Genomic DNA, 7,821 nt, shown 5'->3' on the forward strand with positions numbered 1-7,821 from the left:
ATAAGTTAATTAACTTTATAATTCTGGTTACTAGTCCTTGATTTTTTTGTATCTTCGTTATTATTTATAGTTTCGTGAGATTCAATTGCTTCGTTTGTTAACTCGCTTTCGGTTATTTGTTTCAAGTTGTCTCCATTATCAAAGGTGAGTTTCTCACACCCCCTTTTTAACGCTTTCACATATTTTGGGGGTAACATATATATCCTATCAACATTACGATTTCTTTTATTCAATATTTACAAACTATAATTCGTTACATGGACTTGTGTGTTGATTTGCTTACTTGCTCAAAGATTACATGCTCATGGTTTCCTCATTAAGTATGATCATACGCCCCCTATGCACTCAGGACCTCGATGATATGAGTGGAATAGGGACCCCCGATCTGAGTACGTTGGTTGTTACCAACGGAAAGGACACTTACTTGCGCTATTATCCGAGTACATTGGTGCACAATCCCAACCGGAAAGGACTTACTTGCTCATTTACACTTGTTCATGGAATTGTGGATTTTTATGTACTTATATTAAAACTTGTGTGAACTCACCAACTATTCATATAGTTAACATTATTTTATATATATGCTACGGGTACATCTATTCGAAGTTGACACATGAAGAAGACATTAAAACTTAGGGTATATCAATTAATGGATAAGTTGTGAAATTGTTCTTGTAATTTTCCATGTATTTCTTGTTACAAACTTGTGTACTTGATGTTTAAATCAATTAATGATAATATTGTCACTTAATAGTGTCACATGTGTTTTGGGCAATCTGTACGTCACACTCAGGCGTTTCCGCTTTAGCTGGGGTGTTACATGGAATACCTTGACTGATTGATTGATTGTGAATGATATTTAACCTATACAAAATAGGTTCGTATAAATACTTGAATGATGTTACTTGATTAAGCTATGATTGTAAGCTTAACCTTGAATTCGTTTATCTTTGATTGTGAATGAAAACACTTAGTTTTTATGTGACGTTTGATGTAGCATGTTTTGGCTTAATAGGTTATAACACGTTGGTAAGTTTCTCCAGGTAAGTAAACGGGTCCCTCGGTTGATTGGGATTTGTACGAATTACTTTTCCTTAGGCAAGAAACTTACTACTAGTGATATCACCCTTACAGTTACTACATGCCCGTCAAAATATATCTTTGATTAACATTACTTTATTATGAAGTAACGTTTATAAAAACTCGTTTATGAATGTGAATGTTTGTAAAATACGATCAAGGTTAAAGGCCATAGCCTCGATTGATAGTCTAAGTTATAATTCAAATAACTTAAACATAACTCCTACCTTAATGCGGATACTTAGATTGATAATAAGAAAAAGGCAGGTTCTTGATCTACTCGATTATACGATTGCTAGCTTGATTATAACTTCGTTCCTTGCACGAGCTACAAGAAAATGGCACGTTGGCTTGTTACGGCAATGGGGTACGCCTTTCGAGGTTAAGTGTGTGTAAATGGAGGTGTGTTTGGGATGAGAAGACCTCAAACCCGTCACCCCCTTTTATAGGCTGATTCTGGACCCCTTCGTGATACGCGATGGGTTCCTTGTGACCCGTCGCGTATCGCGATGCCACAATTTACGCCGCCTTTATCTGGTGATGACACGTGGCCTGTCATATCGTGCCATGTATTGACACGTTGTTGGACACGTGTCCAATGACTCAGCAAGGTCATCGCGATACACGATGACCGTTGTGATTTGGGCCGTAGCGTATCGCTACGCCACCCATGTCTCGGTTGTTGTGCAAGTCCATCGCGCTACGCGATGGGTTAAATGTTATTTGATTGTGAATGAAAACACTTAGTTTTTATGCGACGTTTGATGTAGCATGCTTTGGCTTAATAGGTTATAACACGTTGGTAAGTTTCTCCAGGTAAGTAAACGGGTCCCTAGGTTGATTGGGATTTGTACGAATTACTTTTCCTTAGGCAAGAAACTTACTACTAGTGATATCACCCTTACAGTTACTACATGCCCGTCAAAATATATCTTTGATTAACATTACTTTATTATGAAGTAACGTTTATAAAAACTCGTTTATGAATGTGAATGTTTGTAAAATACGATCAAGGTTAAAGGCCATAGCCTCGATTGATAGTCTAAGTTATAATTCAAATAACTTAAACATAACTCCTACCTTAATGCGGATACTTAGATTGATAATAAGAAAAAGGCAGGTTCTTGATATACTCGATTATACGATTGCTAGCTTGATTATAACTTCGTTCCTTACATGAACTACGAGAAAATGGCACGTTGGCTTGTTACGGCAATGGGGTACGCCTTTCAAGGTTAAGTGTGTGTAAATGGAGGTGTGTTTGGGATGAGAAGACCTCAAACCCGTCACCCCCTTTTATAGGCTGATTCTGGACCCCGTAGCGATACGCGATGGGTTCCTTATGACCCGTCGCGTATCGCGATGCCGCAATTTACGCCGCCTTTATCTGTTGATGACACGTGGCCTATCATATCGTGCCACGTGTTGACACGTTGTTGGACACGTGTCCAATGACTCAGCAAGGTCATCACGATACGCGATGACCGTTGTGATTTGGGACGTAGCGTATCGCTACACCGCCCATGTCTCGGTTGTTGTGCAAGTACATCGCGCTACGCGATGGGGTTAAATGTTACCCCGTCGCATATCGCGATGAGAGAAGATTTTCAGAATTTACAATTTGGTCCCTATACTTATAAAAGTTAGTATTTTAAAGTAAAATTTATAGAGTTTGAGACGCGGTGTTACATGATTTCCTCGTGATGTTCTTCTGAAGTTGAGCATTCTAAGCGTGAGAGATGGTATGTGGCGACATTCTCTGCTCCCTTTTTGTCTTTGACTTCTATGTCGAATTCTTGGAGTAGTAGGATCCATCGGATAAGTCTGGGTTTGGCATCTTGTTTGTTGAAGAGGTAACGTATTGCAGAATGGTCGGTGTAGACTATGGTTTTGGAAAGAACTAGGTAGGATCTAAACTTTTCAAAAGCAAAAACTACTGCTGGTAACTCTTTTTCTGTTGTGGTGTAATTCTCTTGTGCATCGTTAAGAGTCTTACTAGCATAGTAGATAGGGTGAAATTGTTTCTCATTGCGTTGTCCGAGTACGGCTCCAACTGCAAAGTCACTTGCATCGCACATGATTTCGAATGGAAGGGTCCAATCGGATGTAGTCACGATTGGTGTGTTGACAAGTTTGTCTTTTAATATGTTGAATGATTCAACAAATTCTTCAGAGAAGACGAAGGGTGCGTCTTTCTCCAGAAGTTTGTCATAGGTCTAGAAATTTTGGAGAAGTCTTTTATGAAGCAGCGGTAGAAGCATGCGTGACCTAGAAAACTTCTTATGGCTTTGACTGAAGTTGGAGGTGGAAGTTTGGATATGGTCTCTATTTTGGCTCTGTCAACTTCTAGTACTTCTTGAGAAATCTTGTGACCTAGAACGATGCCTTTCTTTACCATAAAGTGGCATTTTTCCCAGTTGAGCACTAGATTTACTTTTTCACATCCGGTTAACATTTTGGCGAGGTTGTTTAAACAATGATCGAAGGAATCTCCAAAGACTGAGAAGTCGTCCATGAAGACTTCCATCGAGTTTTCGATCATTTCATGAAAGATGGCCACCATGCAACGTTGGAAGGTGGCCGGAGCATTACATAGTCCAAATGGCATTCTTCGATAGGCGAAGGTTCCATACGGACATGTAAAGGTTGTTTTCTCCTGATCCTTAAGAGCAATGGGAATTTGAAAGTTTCCAGAAAATCCATCAAGAAAATAGTAGAACATTTTTCCAGATAATCGCTCAAGCATTTGATCGATAAAAGGAAGTGGAAAATGATCTTTTCTTGTGGCGTCATTAAGCTTCCGGTAGTCAATGCAAACTCGCCAACCTGTGATGGTCCTCATTGGTATTAGCTCGTCCTTGTCGTTCATTACGACCGTCATTCCTCCCTTCTTGGGTACTACTTGAACGGGACTTACCCAAGGTGAATCCGAGATTGGGTAGATTAATCCTGCATCAAGCAGTTTGATTACTTCCTTCTTCACCACATCTTGCATGTTGGGATTGAGACGTCTTTGATGTTGGACCACGGGTTTGTATTCTTCCTCCATGAGAATTTTGTGAGTACAAAAGGAAGGACTGATGCCCTTGATATCCATGATCTTTCATGCGATGGCCTTCTTATGGTTCTTGAGAACCTTAAGAGGTTCGTCTTTCTCTTCTTTAGAAAGGTGAGATGAAATAATTACTGGGAGTTGAGAGTGTTTTTCTAGAAAGGCGTATTCGAGATGGTTTGGTAGTTCTTTTAACTCTAAGGCTGGTGGTTCTTCGATTGATGGTTTTGATTTTTCATTGCATTTAGTGATCTCATATATTACTTCTGATGCTTCCTGATAATCATCTTTGATAACATGGGTATATTGAGCGTTTTGTCTAAGACTTGTGTTTCTAGCAGTTTATCGATGAAGGAATCTCGCATATAGCAACTTACAATGGAATCTATGATGTCAACACAGTATAATGTGTCATCATGTTGTTGAGGATATTGCATAGATTTTCCTATGTCAAAAGTGATTGCCTCGTCATTGACCCTGAGAGTGAGTTTTCTGGTGCAAACATCAATAATAGCCTTTGCGGTGGCTAAAAAGGGTCTTCCTAAAATCAGAGGTACACTTTTGTCTTCCTCCATGTCTAAAATCATAAAATCTACTGGGAAAATAAATTTGTCAATATTGACAAGCATGTTTTCAACAATGCCCCGAGGATATTTAACAGATCAGTCAGCTAATTGAATGCTCATACGGGTGGGCTTTGGTTCTCCTATCCCTAGTTTTGCAAAAACCGCATAAGGAATTAAATTAATACTAGCTCCTAGGTCAGCCAGGGCATTGCTAACAGACAAATTTCTTATAAGACAAGGAATAGTAAAGCTCCCTGGATCGGTCATTTTGGTTGGCAGCTTGCTTTGGAGGACTGCTGAACATTCTTCACTTAGGGTGACATGCGAGAGTTCCTCCAGTTTCCTTTTGTTTGTCAGCACTTCTTTGAGAAACTTGGCATATTTTGGCATTTGAGCGATGGCTTCGACAAAAGGGATGTTGATATGGAGTTGTTTGAAGAGTTCTAAAAACTTCACGTACTGAGTTTCCAATTGTTCCTTCTTCAGTCTTCCAGGGTATTGAATAGGTGGAACATAAGTTCGGACTGGCTCCTTGGGTTGTACGGTGCCCGTCGGGGTCAGTCTTTTTTGCGTTTCATTAGGGGACTCCTTTTCCATAACTGGTTCTGAAGTGGGTGAGGTAACAGTAGTTGTACCGCTTCTGAGTGTAACAGTGTTAGCTGTTGCATTCGGGTTGGTGATTGTGTTGCTTGGAAGAGGGCCATGTGGTCTTTCGGATAATTGTCGGGCAATTTGTCCGATTTGAGTTTCTAGATTCTGAAGTGATGCTTGTTGACTTTTGAGATCGGCTTCATGTTTTAACAACACTCCGCTGATATCAACAGCTCTTGAGTCGGCCTTCTTTTCTGCTTTATTTGTTTTCGTCATGAGTTGGATTAGCATTTCTTTGATATTAGAGTAACTCGGGTTTTGATGACTACTAGAACTTTAATCTTGAAATTGTGGTTTAGGCTGGAAGGGTTGATTCATCGGTCTTTTTTCGAGTCCTGGTAAGGGTTGAGTTTTACCTCCGTCTTTCCAGCTGAAATTCCGGTGGTTTCTCCATCCTGGATTGTAGTTGTTGCTGAAAGCGTTGTTCTGTCGAGCGATGAAATTGACTTCTTCCATGGCCATGATGACTGGTTTGCAGTCATTATTCTTATGATTTCTCCACAAGTACCACAGGTGACTCTGGTTTTTGAAAGTCCGGCTTGAAGTTGTTCAATTTTTTTAGAACGGGCTTCAAGATGTGCTGTGATAAGAGTGTTGGAATCGACGTGATGTATTCCTTTATGGGTAGGTGTAGATCTTGGTGGGTTGTAAGCGAAACTCTTCTTTGCGGCTTTCTCCAGGACTTCAAATGCTTCGTTAGGTGATTTGGATCCCAGGTCTCCACCAGCGATTTGGTCGATGGCCTGTTTATTTTGACTGGATTGTGCGTCAAAGAAAGTTTGTACTTGCAACCATACGCTCAATCCATGGTGTGGCCATCTTCTAAGAAGACTTTTGTATCTTTCCCATGCTGCGTGTAACGATTCATCATCATCGGTCCGGAATCCGGTAATGCTGGCTCGGTATTTGGCAGTTTTATCAGGCGGAAAATATTTGAGGAGAAACTGTTCAACCATCTGGTCCCAAGTGGTGATGGAACCAGAGGAAAGTGATTCTATCCATTCTAGGGCTTGAACCATTAGAGATAAAGGAAAGATTTTGAGTTTGATTTGATCTTCTGGACAGTTTTGAATTTTAAAGGTTCCGCAGATTAGTAAGAATCGAGATATATGAGAAAGAGGGTCTTCGTCGAGGAGACCATGAAATGAACTGAATTTTCCACCATGTGAATGGTGCTTGATTTGATTTCGAAATGTTCGGTGATATCGGGTGGAGCCACTCCATTACCGTAGCCTTCGAGAGTTGGCTTGGCATATTGGCTCATGTTCGGCTCATTGTTCTAGGCCACCATCACTTCTTCGGTTTGATTTTCTCCTGATGTGGTGGCGTCTACTGATTCATCTTTGATTGCTTCGGCGGTTTCTGCTGTCCGTTTACGTGCTCGTCGACGAGAGAGTCATTCTGGTTCAAAAATTGGAGAAACAAGCTCGGGCTCAGAAGTAGAGGCCATACATGGGATTAAATCAAAATGAAAACTAAAGTAAAAAAAATTAGCTAAAGTTAGTCTAAATTAAATTATGAGTTAGGCTAAGCTATTTTAAACTAAACTAAGGTCTAAATTAATTAAGCTAGAGTAAAGTAAGGTAAATAAAGGTTAAAATTAGGCTAGCCGTAAAATTATATAGTTTAATTTTTAGTAAAAAAATGAAATAAAATAAAAGTTAAGAAAAATTTGTACAATTATAGACAATGATTAAATTAAAACTTGGATCGTTCTTAGAAACGTATCGTGTCCCCGGTAACGGCACCAAAAACTTTGATGTGTGCTGCGTGTGGTAGTAAAATTATAACGGATGGAATGATTTGCTTTTGCACAAGATCGTGTTTTAAATTTATAAAAGTGATTTCTACAAAGACTAAACACACATAAAATAGGCAAGTGTACCTATCGTATATGTAGAATAGTGTTGGTAAGAACCAAGTATCGATCCGTGGACACAAATGTTTCTAATGATAAATCGTTGTTTTACTTTAATCGGAGGTTTTAATCATTTTGGGGTTAATTTTTTTGAACTTTTTAGAAAATATAAATGCTTATATATATAATATATGTGACCAAGACAAGAGATTCTAATCGAGTATTTCAATTACGTGAAGGTTACCATCTAAGATCAAGAATCCACTCCATTTTTGCATTGATAATTAATATTCAAACATGTGGTAAACTTGCCGTAACAATATATGATAGATAGCTCCTTAAGCCTTAAGTGGACATCTTTGGCACTAGGGAGGTAACATGCACATTTTAAAGTCGACACTTCCTAATGTCATGCCACCTCCAAAATGTCAATTTAAGTTGGCAAGTAGTTTCGTAAAGTAGAAAGATTAGGATTGACTTCGATTTCTCAAATACCAGTTCTAACAACTTCGGGTGGTTGTAGTTTAGTCACACAACCTCCCCTTGGTTGATTTAAGTAGGTTATACTTACACATTCCATTAACATATGATTTCTTTAACTAGTATGATATCCT

Source organism: Bidens hawaiensis, unplaced genomic scaffold (genome assembly GCF_021521415.1).
Source record: "Bidens hawaiensis isolate Kalapana, Puna unplaced genomic scaffold, B.hawaiensis_p1.1 tig00002273_1, whole genome shotgun sequence".
NCBI classification, from domain to species: Eukaryota; Viridiplantae; Streptophyta; class Magnoliopsida; order Asterales; family Asteraceae; genus Bidens; species Bidens hawaiensis.